The following is a 17,530-nucleotide window of genomic DNA, read 5'->3' on the forward strand; positions in this document are numbered from 1 at the left end:
CCTAATTTGCATAGGCTTAGCAAGTACAGCGATTACTCATATAAATCTTTTAAAATACACTGCTAGAACTTTTATAAGGTATCTATATTGAACTTCTAGTAGCCTCTCCAGGCCGAAAACCAAGCCACGTACTTGCCATCAGACATGCGTGCAATACCTGTAAATTTGCATGAATTCCTCTTCACAAGGTCCCCAAAGTGTCCGGAGATTCCTGCACCTGCCAGGAAGTGACATTCTTTATTCACCTGGTAAGACTGCTGGGAACTCTGTAAGCAAGGTATTAGGCCAAAATTCCCAAGGGGCTTTATGGCTCCATGTTTCATAAAATCAACCTCAGTTCCTTAAAGCTGTCCAGTCATAACTGAGTTTCTGCATGTCTCTCTCAAATATGACATTCCAGTCAAAGCCTTGGTAAAATAACCAGTGTTTTTAAAAATTTATTTGAGAGAGAGAGAGAGAGTGCACGCGAGAGAGCGCTCGCACACATGCGCATGCGAGATGGGGGAGGGGCAGAGGGAGACAAGAAAGAATCACAAGCAGACTCCCTGCTAACCTTGGAGCCCCATTCAGGGTTCTATCTCAGGACCCTGAGATCATGACCTGAGTTGAAATCAAGAGTTGGCTGCTTTACTGACTGATCCCCCCAGGCACCCGGATAACCAGTGTTTTGTTGTTGTTGTTGTTGCTTAAAGATTTTATTTATTCATTTGACAGAGAGAGAAGCAGCAAGAGAGGGAACACAAACAGGGGGAGTGGGAGAGGGAGAAGTAGGTTTCTGGCTGAGCAGAGAGCCTGATGTGGGCTTGATCCCTCCCAGAACGCTGGGATCATGGCCTGACCTGAAGGCAGACACCTAAGGACTGAGCCACCCGGGCACCAGATAACCAGTGTTTTTAATGGTGTCCTGTTACAAGGAAAACAGATTCTTACTGAACTTATGCAAATGACTATGATTCCCATGGAAAAAAGAATACTTACTGAGACCTTCTGAATTTTAGAGGGTTTCGGGTAGAGAGAAAAGTTAAAAGCTTCAATTTCTTCACAAATGAATAAATACTTTATTACATTTCTCTAAGTCATAGGTATCTTAAGAGAAAATTTCCTTAATCTGGAAGAGCAAACATTAGAGAACCAGCAAGGTTTCAAATAAGAGTCATGAAACCATAATAATTTTTTTCAATTCATTTAGTGCTACGTTACTGATTCTTGCTCAGTTTGAATACAGGTTTAGTTTTGGAAATTCTCACCCATTTCAGTTTTATGGTCTTAAAGATGCCGAATACCTGTATTTGTCCTAAAAGTCCTTTTTATGAATCTCCATGAAGATGAAACTCATTTTGCAAGAGAATAAGAACAATTATAAATGACAGAAGCTCAAAAATGGACACTGTTAACAATCTAAAAGTTCACTATGAAGCAATTGACAAGGAAATTCAGTTATTTGTGACACATAATACTTCAATAATCAGAATATCAAGTGATGACCTTATACCAGAACAGAACATACCAAATAAACAAGCCTAATCCGTCAAAGAAACTTTGTTTACAATTTCAATCTTGGGAAGTTTGTTAAAACCTTAGAAAGTTTTAAAGCACATGCCTAAATAGTATTATGGATCATTAAAGACTTCAATAAGACAAAACATAGAAACTGGTTCTACGGGGCAAAGAGAAAACAACTTTGTTTACATTTTCTTATCAAGCACAGACCAACAATTCAAGAAAACTTATTTTTTTTTAAACAGAGAGAAAGCAGAATTTCAGTCTCATACCAGTGCACTTTGAAAATCCATTCATTTTCATCTAAGTCCATCCTGAGCAAAAGATTCCTTTCCAAAGATTTCCATTCGCAAACCTCCTATAACTTTGCTCTGCATTCAGATTTTGTCCCAAGCCATTTCTCTCCAACCAGTGTCATTTTAGGACAAAATTACTTTCTTCTACCTTCAACGAAAATGCATTTCCATTCCTTAGATCTTTCTTACACATACAGAGTTGCTTCCCTTATTTCCATCAGTTTTAATCATATTCAGTAATATTTAACTCTTAGAAACCTTAGTCTCCAGTGAAAACCAATTGTGAACTGTTACACCAGAACTCTTTAGATGGCAAATTTATGAATTAAGCACAAAGCATGTTTTCCAACAGATGCAAATATGCTTAGTTTCTTTGCCATAAGTCAAAAGCACAAACCTACATTTAGTAATCAATGCTTTAGTATTTTATCTCATTTTAAAAAGACTTAGATGTCCAATGAATTCAATACAATTTATCATCCAAGCAAAACTTTAAAGCTTCAGGTTACCAAAGACTTTGAGAGCCATCTTAACAATGACCTATGAAAACTTTGAGACAAACTTAACCATCATTTAACTCATCTTCTGCTGACAAATTGCAACAGAGAGAACACAAGCTTATTTGACCTTCAGTAATCCTTGGTAGTATAAAAGTTTCAATTAGTTTAAATACCAGTTATGTTTCACCTGGACCCACTTAAAAGTCAATTTGTTTTCCATTGTCAGTTTTCGCCTGGGGCACCTGCAGGCCACACCCAAGGTGGTGCAGAGAAGGGGGGGGGCAGAATGCAGAGAAGAAGGAGGCCTGTTTCTAAAGCTGGGCTCATCAGCTCAGATAGATGAGCAGACACCAAGTTTTTCACCAAGAGGGAATAGGCAGTCGACGGGGGGAGGGGCAGTGAGGGAGAAGACAGGGAACTTCCCCAAACCAAGGAAGTTTCTGCAGCTGGTTGGTGATATTCCTTAAAGTCCCTGTCCTGAGGCAGACTACCCATAGTTGGCTCTACTGATCATAGCCATTAATCCAGGAAATGAACGAACAAGAATCCCCCACATCTATTAGAGGAGGAAGGGTGATATAGTCAGCATCTAATAGGTAGGGAGGTAGCTGGTTATTGGCCAAACACATTCTGCAAGAGGCTCTTAGGTCAGGGTCCTGATTTAGGGCCATGAAACAAACAAGACATGTATGGGACTTCTGACAATTTGGAGTTCTAGCAAAGGAGGTCAAGCTGGAAAATAATAATACAAGAGAGAGTTCTGTGGGAGGACCACACCTCTTGAGAGGGCTGTGGGAGTTTGTACTGAGGCCAGGAAACATCAGGCCTTGGGGGTCAAATTAGTTCCAGGTTTTAAGAACATAGCCCAAACCCGAGTCTGAAGAAAGAGAGGGGGTCCTATAGTGGGAAAGACTGGCCAAAGGGCGTCCCGTCAAAGGGAAAGGCGCTCTGACTCATTGCCGTGATTTCGGTCAGGGGCCTCCTGCTGACCTGAGAAAAGGCCAGACCTCACGGGCAATGGACTCTTTTGGGGGCTTCCACCAAAGAGAGGAGTCACAGCAAATAGAGGGGACTGTTTGAGTGATGTTCCACCACATTGGGGTGTCCCACCAAGAGGGTCACAGCAAATGACATGGCACTTCCTGTTGGGCCATCCCCTCTCCACAGGTAGAGCCGGACACCGGTTTGACCAGACGGGTTAGAAAAAGAAGGGAAGAACTCACCACTCAGACGCGTGGGAACTCCTTTGCAGGCAGATCAAGACTGCAGCGGGATCCACGGGAACAGAGGCAAAGGGGCGGAGGTGGAGAGAAGTCCAGCGGCTGAGAGTTGGCCAGGATCAGGAGAGTGATAGGAGCAAGGAATTGACAGGCGGTCAGGGAGCTGAGCGTAAGCAGGTTTGCACAAACACCTGAGGGAAAGGTTTACAAGCCTAAAACCAGACAAACTGCCACTGAGCAAAGAATCCGCCAAGGGGCCTAAAGAAGGTAAAGCAGTTGAATACACACTGCGTGAAGCTGAACAATGGGCCCAGATACCAGCAAGCTAGGGCAGAGCACTGTGCCACCAAGTCCTCGGCGCCATAGCCTTAGATAGAAAAGTTCTTGCGGGGAGCCTACCGCTCCGTCTCCCTCTGCCTGCTGTTCCCCCTGCTTGTGCTCGCTATCTCAAATAAATAAATTTTAAAAATCTAAAACAAAAAAAAAAAGAAAAGTTCTTAAACTGACTAATGGGAAAACTGTTACCAGGAGGCCACAAACTCTACCCCCTGCCCAGGTAAGACTCATAAAACCCTTAGACAAGCCATTGCCATAGCTTAGCTCCCTTAAGCACCCCGTTACCGAGTCTTTCTTTCTCCCCTACGCCCCTTCCGCACGGAGTCTTTCTGTCCAATTAAGCTATCGCTTCTTGCCCTCTCGCCCTCTCCTTGCGTGGTCTGCGACTCTCCTTCTTGGAGGCTCTCCGACTCAGAGCTGGAAACACCTGGCCCTGGCATTAGTTAAATAGCCCGTTAGTCAGTTAGGGCCTCTGGATATTTTGAGCTGGGTCACCTGATGGGCCTGTTTTCTGTTGCTCGAGCCTGTTTGCCTAAAAGGGGCCTCTACATCTCCCTCTAGGTACAAGGTGTGATTCTCCACTTAGACTTTACATAAGGTAGTGGTCACTAGAAAGGGAAAAATGCTGTACTTCATACATTCCTGAGATTTCACTGAATTCAGAAGACCTAGAGCTATGTGTCAATACAGGAGCCATTAACCACATGTGGCTCCTGAGAACTTGAAGAGTGGCTGATCTGAATTGAGATGTGGATAAATGTAAACTACATCCTGGATTTCAAAATTTAGCATTAAAGAAGAATGTAAATTATCTCATATGGATTATGTGTTGAAATGATAATATTTGGAATTTGTGGGTCAAATAAATATATTAAAATTAAATTTACCTGTTTCTTTTACTTGAAAAATTACATATGTGGTTTACATTATATTTCATTTGTACAGCGCTGATCTAGACAATAGCTGGGAAGCAAAGGCTGGCGTGTCAAGGCAGTGGTGTGACCTCCCAAGGTTTAGTTTCAGCAAAGATGGTAACTGAGCTTTTAGAACTGGACCGAGATGATTAGCTCAAAGTTAATGACATTGTAAAGACAATTGCTCCAGTTCACTCCCATCCTTTACTCTGATACTCTAGAAGGCACTTTTTTTGTTATTTATATTGTCTCTCTCCATGCAAATGAAATTTAAGGGAAGAGTTAATGCATCATCAGAACAGATCTCTAGTAATATAGTGTGCCTTCGTATTTCATCAAGCATAAAATTGATTTATGTTATCTGACTAGACTTTGGTAAAGTTGATACTTAAATTGTTAACATCTCTACACAGAGAGGATAAGAGACTCCATCTTTGGACTTCATCTTGGAGTCTAAACTACTTATTTATGGCCTGTATGTGTTTTTCAGTGAAGTATCTATTGACTGCTTCACACAATCTCCCTTCAGCATTACAGATTGAATATTAACACCACTTCTGGCAAAATACATTGAGGATTTCTGCCAGGCCATGTTTCGTTTATTTTCTAGGAACATATATGCTCTGAGACAAGAAGAAATATCTAACTGACTTGTAAAATTATCTTAGGAAACTTTTAGAAGGTGAATTTTTTTTCCTGATATTAAATATGGTTGTTGTCTGGCAATCATATATGCTACGTATTATTTCAAATGAATTACTTAATTTTCTTTGTATAATCAGAGCAATCAGCTTCTTCTATGGCATCCTTGAAGCTTTGGACTACCTATAATTTCTTCCCTGAAAAATATCAAGGTGACATTAGACTACATCCTGTGTAGAAGTGTTATACCCAGATTACAACAATAGAGGCCAGTAAAACACTAGCTTTGTAATTTCCCAAGAAGAAGTCGTCTTTATAGAGGGAAGAATGTAAGCATGTATGCCTTGTTCAACTCTAGTTATAATATCCAAATACTTTATTTTCATATGCAAGAGAAAATGAAAGAGCTTTTTAGAAATTCAAGTGTTTGGCACAAAAACTGAAGATCATATGTGAGCTCTGAGAATATGGTTAAAATTTAAACTTTCTGTTGTTAGTGAGAATTTTTACTGTTTTCTAATAAAGACTTTTGGGGAACAGTATCTTTTAATTTAGCTCCAATTTTTTTCTATGACCTTTGAACTCTAATAATAGGAATCTAGTCACCTCTAGTGAATCCCTTTTATAGTAATACAATAAAATATGTGCAGTTCATTTACTGGGCATTTTTTAACAAGCCTGAGTGTAATCAATTAAAAGGAGGAGCATATTCTAAGTTCACGAATGCTTTTTTTCCCCTCATCCACAGACCTGTCTCCCAAAGTAAAATTTTTTTTTTAAGTTTTTTTTTTTTTTTTTTTTTTTTTATGTGACAGAGAGACAGCCAGCGAGAGAGGGAACACAAGCAGGGGGAGTGGGAGAGGAAAAAACAGGCTCCTAGCCAAGGAGCCCGATGTGGGACTCGATCCCGGAACGCCGGGATCACACCCTGAGCCGAAGGCAGACGCTTAATGACTACGCTACCCAGGCGCCCCCCAAAGTAAAATTTTAATTGAATTTTGTTGGTGTTTTAGAAGGGTGAAGAGTGGATTTTTAAAAACTATTAGCATGTTATAGACTTTTTTCAATATGATTCATAACAGCATAATACAGGCTTATTTACTTTTGCCAAAATAAATATTGGCAAAAAAATATTGAAGCCTGACTAATTAGATTAGCTTTTAAAAATATGAGCCTGTTTTCATCTCGAAAACTTTAGACAGGTCCATGGAACAACCTTCAAAGCATAACAGCTGAAAAAAAGTTTTTTAGGTAAAACCCTAAAAATCTGTTCAACATATGGTAGATCTGACTGCATGGGTAATAAGAAAACAGTTATTTTTTTTTAATTTGGGATTTTTATATGCCTTCCTGATTTCAATTGTGATAAAATTTGGAACCATAAATGCTAAAGAATTGAAATTCTCCACCTTTCTGCCAAATCTAATATAACATTATTTTAGTTACTTAAATCTTATTTTTTCCCAGATAAGTTATTTCATATTAGAGGAGGAATGAGGAATGGCTGTAGTTACAGGCTCATAGTAAACTGCATGACACTTTTTGGGGTTTGAAATAACATGTCGTGATGCTGTTATAATACTTTTTTTATTATATATAAAACATTAAGACTTTATGCCATTCAAACTCTTTGCTCTTTAATCACAGTAAACAGAAGATAACGCATAAAAATATGAGTTTGCATTTATGTTTCAAAGAAAAGAAATCAAAATTCAGTTAATTTCAGTATGAATACATTTTTAGGCAATTGTCTGACTGATAAATGACTCAAAATATTTTATTCAAGATTTCTTTGCCCCACGGCCCTAATCACGTATCATGCAAACACTATCATGGTATATATTCTCCATTTCTGCACACCATTCTAAATCATGTAATGCTCTGTACCTTCAGTCCATTTGCTGTGGATCCTCTTACTTTTCATGAAGTCAGAAAACTATATGGATAGAAATAAAACATTTAAATAATCATTCTGACCATTAACTTTATGTTAGTGATTTCAGTCATTTTCTGGGAAATAGCTAGAGTATTGTAACTTTCCTTATGGCCCTTGATAATGACATGTCACATGGAAGCCTCAGCTGTGCAAGACTGCATAGACTGCAGTTATGATATACTATTTGAGTCAGAACAAGGGGGTTGCGCATCAAGCGGCCGGATAATAGAGTAATTGTTCACTAGTTAGCATGCCTTCATTTCAATAGCATGGAGAGAATAGATATATAGTTCATGTAAGAAACTACGATGGCATTAGGTCTTCATTGGGGCTAGAGGAAAATTCATTCAAGATCTCTGAATCAAAACCTGAGAGCTGATGTAGAAAGTCATTTATTTACTTGTGAAGTGAACTAGTCTTGGAGTAGTGAATTAAGATTCGGTGTTTTTATACAGTAACCTTTATATTCATTAAAGTTTTCATTCTTGAGTTTTCCTCACTCTCCATGTCTGTGTATATATTTTAATATTTTAAAGACAAATGATCAGTAGCATATCCACAATATAAAAAAAAGAATTAAATACTAAAAAAAAAGAGTAAGAAGCTTGAATAAAGTTATCCTGTATCTTCAAGGTAGGTCAGTTTTGTTATTTCTTTATTCTACTTGGAGCTCAAGAACAAGGACTTTTGAACTGGGAATGAGCTTATTCACCTGAAAATGTCAGTAGGGTGAATAGTTCAACAAAAATGTAATACACATTTTGATGTATTTGGAGCCAAGATCAATGAAGAACTTTTTAAGTGTTTCACTAGGAGGCATTAATGAGGCTGTTATCATTGGGCAGTTTCTCTTGGTAACTCCCAAAGTGCTAATAACATAATAGTAGAGAATAAAATCCTAATAGAATAATAATTTTAGCCAGCAACCCAGAATAGAAACTAACTTTTATTATGAGTGTTACGGGGTCATTTGTGTAAATGTTCGAAAGAAGTCAAGCAGTTGTTTGCATTAGTGTTACTTAGAATTCCAGAAGCTTTCAAAAAGAAGGCAGTATGTCAATTTATTTAAAATCCAGGGTTTTTTTATATTCACTTGACCAACCTCCTCACCTCTGTTACAGCTTTGCTCAAATCTCACCCTCTCTTTGAGGCCTATCTGACAAATGTATTTGCTACTGTGCCCTCTACCTTTCTAGTCCCCACAACTCCTTGCAGTCTGATTCCCATCTCCTTGCTCTCTTTCTTCCTTTTCCCCCTCACCATTGTAAGACTAGACTTTCCAGAAAAGTATCACTTCTGTTAAATGTTGAAACTTTCAGCATAATAACCATGATACTTGAACTATTAACAAGATGACTGTTTTTCCAGGTTGGGACTTAGGTATCTCTAATACGTTCTTCACCTAATTCAATCTTCACCTGAGAGAGAGCGAGAAAGAGCAGGGGCGGGGTGGGGGGGCAAAGGAAGAGGGAGAAGCAGGCTCCCTACTGAGCAGGGACCCCGATGAGGGGCTCAATCCAGGACCCTCGTATCATGACCTGAGCTGAAGGCAGACGCTTAACCTACTGAGCCACCCAGGTGCCCCCACACTGAGAAATTTTAGTTAAAAAATACTTATTAAGGAAATTTCTAAATAGAGAAAAAGGTTGCTTATTTAATAAGGAAAAAAATTCTCCTGTTCTCCCATGACCCAAAGCTTTTCATTATTAACCTCTTTGTGTGTCTCCTTCCACTAGTTCTTCTGTTCCAGTTATCATTTTTTTAGATTTATTTGTCAGAGAGAGAGAGAGAGAGAGAAAGAGCGCACAAGCAGGCGGAGGGGCAGGCCGAGGGAGAAGCAGGCTCCCCTCTGAGCAAATAGCCCATCCCCTGGGCGCCATCCCAGGACCCTGAGATCATGACCTGAGCTGAAGGCAGATGCTTAACTGACTGAGCCACCCAGGGGTCCCTCCAGTTACGATTTGATATCCGATTTTATGTTGTGATTTTTTTTTTAACAGAACATTACAGCGCGAGTACTTGCTGAATTATTATGAGTCTTTAGCACCTCCATTTTCAGTGGCTGCATCTTACCACATAAAATGAGTGCACTATACTTCACTCCCTCACTTCCTTATTTCAGTTTGTAGTTTGCCTGAAGAGGTTCTAGGTGTGCAGTCATCTTTAGGTCTGGTCCTATGGTTATTACCATACTGGTAGGAATTTTTGTAACTTTCAAGGATCAGGCACTTGAAATCAAGAAAAAAAAGTGTTTTTTACTCCTTGCCTACTGGAAAATCTATGCTTCACTGTGTTATCAGAGTCCATAGAAGCTTCATTTATCTTATCCTCTTTCTATAGATTTGTTTTTGGAAATTTTCTAAATTTTCACTGAAATTCAGATAGGGCATATTTTATCCTGTCCTTTAATTGCATTTTAAAGACAAAAAAAATCCCTTTCAGATGTTTTTAAAAAGGTTTTCATATTATTATTCATAATTGCTTTGCCTTTCTCTGTAGTGCAAATCAACATTGTCTCATGCCATGCTTCGTGAAGTATATCCCATAATCATTACAATCCCCAGTGATCTTTCAAAAACCTTTCTATGTAGCCACTCATTTGCATAAAATCCTTTATTAACGTGTTACATAACTAAATATAACTCACATTTTATTATTTAATCATGTTTCATATCTTAGCATGAAACTACCAATGAAATAGGAATAAATATTTTATAGGAATCAACACAACATTTTTAAACCCAGCACACCTTCCTCAATCCCCCTTTAGTTTTGCAGGACAATGAGTCCTACAGTATTTAGTCTCATGTATACATTTACAAAACTCATTGTGCATTCCGTCAGGGAGCTGATAATAAGATAAATTCAGGTAAAACTATTCAGGAGATCCTTTCATCCAAGTGCTTAACATGGCCCAGTTAAGAAGGACCCATCCCATTTGTTCATGACCTGTTTATTCAATAGTGTCATATTAACAATGCAATTACATTGCCCAGGATGATTCATGGGACAAATTAAAGCACTGAATAAAGTGTTATTGTAGTCATTACCCTTCATTGTAAGTGAGCATTTTCACAGCATTATATAAGTATTATGCAACATAAAGTTAATAGGGAAACAGTACTAACCACGTTTCTGCTTTTTTATTTTATTTATGTATATGAGTTTCCTTTGGTGTCTTAAGTAGTGAAATGAGTATAATGTATTATTGAAACCATTACTACACAGTAATAATTTCTCATACTGTGCTTAGGATTCATGCCTACTTTAGAATGATTGCATTTGCTGGTATGTTCCAACTGTAATCTGCCCAGTGTTTTTAGAATACAAACATTATATGCAAGAAGGAGACTTTTGATTAAGTTATTATCAGAATAGCTTTTAATTAGCAGCCAATTATGCCCATGGTATATATAGGTATATATGACAAATGTCTTGCTTACTTTCTGTTTACTGTCCGCTTACTGACCACAGCAGCTCTGGCACCCCTTCGCTACATCCTGACTGGCCTAATCAAGGAAACTGGATAGCAATAAAGTGATTAGGCTGACAAAAATGGCAGGAAATGAAACGTACAAATTTGAAGATATATATCTTCGATTTTCTGAGCCCTCATTAAAATGTTATTAGTAATAACTGTCGAAGACCTCTTAAGATGCATTAAAACTTTAATAAACCAATGTTTTTTTCAGAAAAAGAAATTATTGCTTTAGTGATCTAGGTAAGGAGTTGCAAAAGATGCTACTATATGAAGAGCAATGACTGAGCACAGACAGCAGCTCTCCTTTCTTCCACTAGTGCTTTTCATTAATTAAGGTTGTTTATTATTCTGTTTTCCAGCTTCCCAAAATTAACAACACTTCTAAGAGAAATGAGTCTCACTCTCATCTAATACTCTGTCTAGCAAAAAAGGGGCAAAAATAAACATCATCTGCGTGCTTTTTAAAGGCTAAACCAGAAAAGCTAGGAGCACTAAGTTGAAGGTTCACTTTTTTATTATTGCAAGCTGTTTGCAAGATAGTAAAAACGCACAGTTGAGTTAAATCAAAGAATGGTCTGAAAAAGCATAAGATTACTAGGTAAGTGCATTTATGCTAAGATGTACTTTTTTCAAATAATGAAGTTTAATATATTTTACTGCAATTATGGTTAGATTATATTTAGTGTATATTGGTATCCTATGGTCAAAAATAAAATTTATGAAATGTGCAATTATATAGGGTTTTTTTTTGTTTTAATCTCATAGAAACAATCTGCAATTCTTTGAGAGATGGGCAGAGTGGCTGTGAGCTTCATCAGATGGTAGCTATCTGAATACTACTAGAAAAGTAGTTCCCTCTTTTCTTCCTCAAGACGGTAAAGCTTCATTTTTTATAAAAATATAATAATCATTACATTTTAGATGAAATTCTGGATTTTTTCTTATTTTGAAGTAATTTTTTATTGCAATATATATGAACAGATATGTGTATAGATCATATATTTAAAATATATACATAACTACAAATATATATAAATACAGATGTATATATATATACGTAAGTATATAAAATATATATACATGTATTTTGGATCTAAACTGCTTATCAGATATATTGTTTACCAATATTTTCTCCTATTGTATAGGCTGCCTTTTCAATGTATTGATTGTTTCCTGTGCTATTCAGAAGCTTTTTAGTTTGATATAGTCCCACATGTTTATTTTAGTTTCTATTGCCTGTGCTTTTGGTGTCTTATCCAAAAAATCATTGCCAAGACGAATGTCAAGGAGCTTTTTCCTAATGTTTTCTCCTAGGATTTTCAGGTCTTATGTTTAATTCTTCAATCCATTTTGAAGATAGGAGTGTAAGGGATAGGAGTGGTGTAAGATAGGAGTCTGATTTTATTTTGCATGAGAATATAAAGTTTACCCAACACCATTTATTGAAGAGACTATTCTTTCCCAATTGTATATTCTTGGCACCCTTATCAAAGATTAGTTGATAGTATGTATATAGTTTTATTTCTGGGTTCTCTTTCTGTTCCACTGGTCTGTTTACCTGTTTTAATTCCAGTACCATACTGTTTTGATTACTATAGTTTTGTAATATAGTTTGAAATCAAAAGGTGTGATGCCTCCAGCTTTGTTCTTCTTTCTTAAGATTGGCTATTCAGAATCTTTTATGGTTTCATATAAATTTTAGGATTTTTTTTTCTATTTCTGTAAACAATACGGAATTTTGATAGGGATTGCACTGAATCTGTAGATTACTTTGGGTAATATGCACATTTTAACAATATTAATTCTTCTGATCCAAAAGCAAGGGATATTTCTCTATAGAAATGTCTTCAATGTCTTTCACCATTGTCTTATAGTTTTCAGTGTACAGGTCTTTCATCTCTTTGGTTAAACTTATGCTTAAGTATTTTATTGTTTCTGATGCTACTACAAATGGGATTGCTTGCCTAATTTCTCTTCCAAATAGTTCATCATTAGTGTATAGAAATACAGCCAATTTTTATATGCTGACTTTTGATCCCACAACTTTACTGAATTCATTTATTGTCCTATCAGTTTTCTTGGTGGAGTCTTTAGGGTTTTCTATATATAAAATCATGCCATCTTCAACTCAGTAGCAAAAAAGCATATCCAATTTAAAAATGGGCAAAGGGCCTGAATAGACATTTTTCCAAAGACATACAAATGGTACACGAACAAGTACTCAATGTAACTCATCATTAAAGAAATGCAATCAAAACCACAATGAAACATAACCTCACACCTATTATGATGACCATTATCAAAAACACAAAATTTGGGGCATCTGGCTGTCTTAGTCTGAAGAGCTTGCCACACTTGATCCTGGAATCAGAAGTTTACACCCACATTAGGTGTAGAGATTACTTAAATAAATAAATGAACTTGAACAAATGTTGAAAAAAAGAAGACAAAAGTTAACAAAATGGTAAGGATGTAGAATAAGGGGAACTCTTTTACTCTATTGGTGCAGATGTAAATTGGTATAGCCATTAGGGAAAACAGTAGGGCAGTTCATCACAAAATTAAAACTCAAACTACCATATGATCCAAAAATTCCACTCTCGAATATATATCTAAGGAAATGAGATCAATATCTCAAAGAGATATCTTCACTCCAATGTTCATTTGCCACCATTTTTCACAATAGCCATGAAAAACTACTTAAATCAAATGATGGATGAATGGACAAAGAAACTATAGAATAGTTTCAATGGAATGAAACAACGGAATATTTTTCAGCCATTAAAAGAAGGAATTCTTTTTTTAAGAAAGAAGGAAATCCTGTTATTTACAACAACATGAATGAAACTGGAGAGCATTATACTAAGTGAAATAAGCCACTTTTTAAAAAGATTTTTTAAATTTATTTGAAAAAGAGAGAGTGAGCGAGAGAGAGAGCATGAGCAGGCGGATGCAGAGAAGCAGACTCCCCTGCTGAGCAGGGAGCCTGACATGGGGCTTGAATCCCAGGGTTCTGGGATCATGACCCGAGCTGAAGGCAGTCACTTAACTGACTGAGCCACCCAGGTACCCCTAAGCCACTTCTTTAAGAAAGTGTTTGAGAAAGACACATGCTGAATGATAACACTTACATGTAAAAATCTAAAAATCAACCAAATGAACAATCTTATAGAAATGAGAATGGTGGTTACCAGGGGCTGGGAGTAGGGAGGAAATGGGGGGATATAAGTCAAAGGGTACAATTTTTTAGTTATTAGATGAATTAGTTCTGAAGATCTAATGTTCAATATTGTGATTATAGTTAATAATACGGTATTATATACTTGCAATTTGCTTAGGGTAGACCTTAAGCATTCTCACTACAAAAAAAAAAAAAAAAGAATTATGTGAGGTGATGGATATGTTAATTATCCTGACCTTGGTAATTATTTTACAATGAATGTGTGTATCAAATAATCACATTGCATACTTTCAATATATAAATTATATCTGTCAACTATTCCTTAATAAAATTGGAAAATATATACATGTATTTATATAAATATATGTATTTATAGGTATATACTTATGTATATAATGCATTTATTTTATATCTTTATATGCACATATATATATTACATGTTACCTGTGCTCATGTATATTTATAGTTTGTATATAGAAAAATATATATGAGCACAGATAACATATATAATATATTCTTCAGAAATAGCAGTGAGGTTTTTACAGGAAAATGATAGGCACTTCAGAAGCATTGGTTTCTGTCGTAAGCCTTTCAGATTTGTTCAAGGTAGTGGCTGTTTGGGGCTCCTTCCTAGTAGTAGTCAGAAAGAACAAATGATTGAAGTCTATCCAAGGCATCATACAGAACCACCTTGTCTCTTACTTTGTTTTTGGCTCTTTTCTTTTTGGACTCAGCAATTCTTTTCTTGGAAGTTTTCATTAATATTTGTTTTGGAACAATAATAGCCACACTCAGGGTAGAAGTTGCTATAATATCCTTTACTGAAGTTGAAGCATGTTTATATTTGTCTTTAGTTAACAGGATCCTACCCTAGGTATTGCTATACCAGGACCAACTGTTTTCAGTGCAACAATATCATCTTGATTTCACTTTTACAGACCCAGAATGCTGAGCTTTTCCTGTGAATAAAGATATACATTTAGATTATTTTTATGTCAAGGATTTTGATGCCTTGATTTTCCACATATTAAAATATTTATAAACACCTGATAAACTATTTTTTCCTTTTTTAAATTTTATTTATTTATGAGAGAGAGAGAGAGAGAGATGGGAGGGGGAAGAAGCAGAGGGAGAGGGACAAGTAGACTCCATGCTAAACTGAGCATAGAGCCCAACACAGGGCTCGATCTCAAGACCCTGAGATCATGACCTGAGCTGAAACCAAGAGTCTGACACTCCATTGACTGAGCCCCCTACACCTGATAAACTTTTTAAAAAAATGTATAAATACAGGAAAATCTGGTGTTCTTTTTACATTGAGAAACTATTTAGAAGATTTGTGTCCTTTAACAAAACTCTCAAATAAAATATACTTTCTATTTGAGTAACAAAATTTCTTAATTTGATATTTTAAAATAAAAGATGAGTAAGAATTACAAAGGTATTTCAAATAAGTGTAACAAATTCTCCTGACTTCTAGTTTGGGATGTTCTATTTCTCTACTTCCTTTGACTTTTAAAATCCCACTGAAATGAACAAAAGAATATTAAAACATTTAAAAGATGATTAATGTCCATTGCTTGTAAAGGTGTGAGTCTATGCTCCCTTGAAAGCAATGTTAGTGGAAAGGTAAATTGTGCCAATTTAAAAGAACAGTTTAACAACATATGTAAAAAATTAATAAGTGGATATTAGAAATGTGCAAATATGTAGGCCCAAAGATATTTACACATAATTACTTAAAACAGTTAAAAAAAATACAGGCAGAAAAAAACTCCCATCAGATTGCTCAAATAATCTATGCCTTAAATGCACATTAAATTGTTTTTAAAAAGGAGCAAATGAAGACCATAGTAAACTATTCAGCCTTTAAAATATAAGTATATGCATTGAGTTAAATAAGTACTCAAATGCATGTGTGTGCCTATGTGTGTATTTTTTCTAAGTCCAAAAATATGTGCTAAAATTAATTTGTTTTGGCAGTTAAAGAGACAAATCATAGAGCAGTCTTATAAGAGGTTTTAAACTTTGTAAACTTATTTCCAGTGAATAAAAACATATTATTTTTATTGGAAAATAAAAGAAATGAGTTTCTATTTTCGAAAATGTAGATACATAAGCCATTTAGTGTTGTTAGTTATTATGAATTTATCCATTTAATTTATTCATAATTTTATTACAGATCTTCCTTGCCTGTTTGAGGCCAGACCAGGGTAGGTCACAAGGGTCAAGAAGACGCTGATAAAGATGAATTAGAGGAGTAGGGGTTAGGTGAGGTCATTGTGCACTGGAGATTTGTAGAGATTAGTTATGGTCATAAAGGGCAAGCATGGGGCTTATTGTTTTCCATAAATATTTTCTGAGAACTTATTTTATTGATTTATTCTTTAGTTCTATGTGAATTCTTTAGTCTTATCAGAAGTACTTAAAGTCGATGTTCAAACAGACTGAAGGCACGGGTCATTCACAGGGTTGCAGGATTCTGTTCTACCAGGCAAGGGAGTATGGAAGGGCAGAGGAATTGCATTTCCATGGTTAGTGTCCCTGGAGGGCAGCTTCTCCGATGAAGTCTTTGGTTTCTAGATCTTTAAGACAGTCTCTTTATGTTTCTCTGAGTATTGAAGAGCCTCTCTGATGTATATCAAGCAAATACTCCAGAGGCTCTCCAAGGCATTTTTGTAACTGCATACCACATGACTTAGCTCAGGGCTATGCTTGTCCCTAAATTTTCTGGCAGGACAATTAAGATTCACTTTGTCATTTGAGATTTTATCATCTGGGGGTGGATAAAGAATATAACGCTTAACAGTGTGAAATTGAATACTGATTCTACCACTTTCTTGTTCTGAATCCTTGAGCAAATCTTCACTTTTCTGAGCCTTAGATCTTTTCTCTTTTAGATGCAGACAACAATATTATTTACCTCATGGAGTTTTGCGAGGATTAAATCAGGTAATATAGGTAGAGAACTTAGAACTGACTGCTATATATAGTACCTGCTTAATATTTCAGAAATATATTTCCGACCATTTTTAAATAGTATAAGACAATACCAAAACACTAATTATGTTTTTCAAATGCAAATAATAGACTTTCAATGAAAGCTATCTTATGCTAAATACTCTATGGGGCTAATTTGTCCTAATAGATATCAAGGACCAAGACCATGAAGCTGTTATTTTTTAGGGAAAAATGATAGAACATTCTTCATTGTATGCCTTTATTTTTAATCGTGTAATACTGTTATACAGGTTATTGTTTATACAGTGTAAGAAACTACAGGTTATTTTATGTGTAGTCAGTATGTTACTGTCAGGAAGTGTTTTAATTGTGTAATTAAACTAAAGCTAAATTTGCTAAAGTATCTGTAGTATATTGGACAGTACTGCCATTAGAGAAATACATCATGGAAACCACCCCCTGAGAAATATAGTGGATTAATATAACTCAGCTATTGCCATAAAGATGTATTAGAAAAACACAACCAAATGAATCACTCAGAAGCTATTACTCCAAAATGAAAA

This window comes from Ursus arctos, unplaced genomic scaffold, assembly GCF_023065955.2.
Source record: "Ursus arctos isolate Adak ecotype North America unplaced genomic scaffold, UrsArc2.0 scaffold_13, whole genome shotgun sequence".
In the NCBI taxonomy this organism is placed as follows: domain Eukaryota; kingdom Metazoa; phylum Chordata; class Mammalia; order Carnivora; family Ursidae; genus Ursus; species Ursus arctos.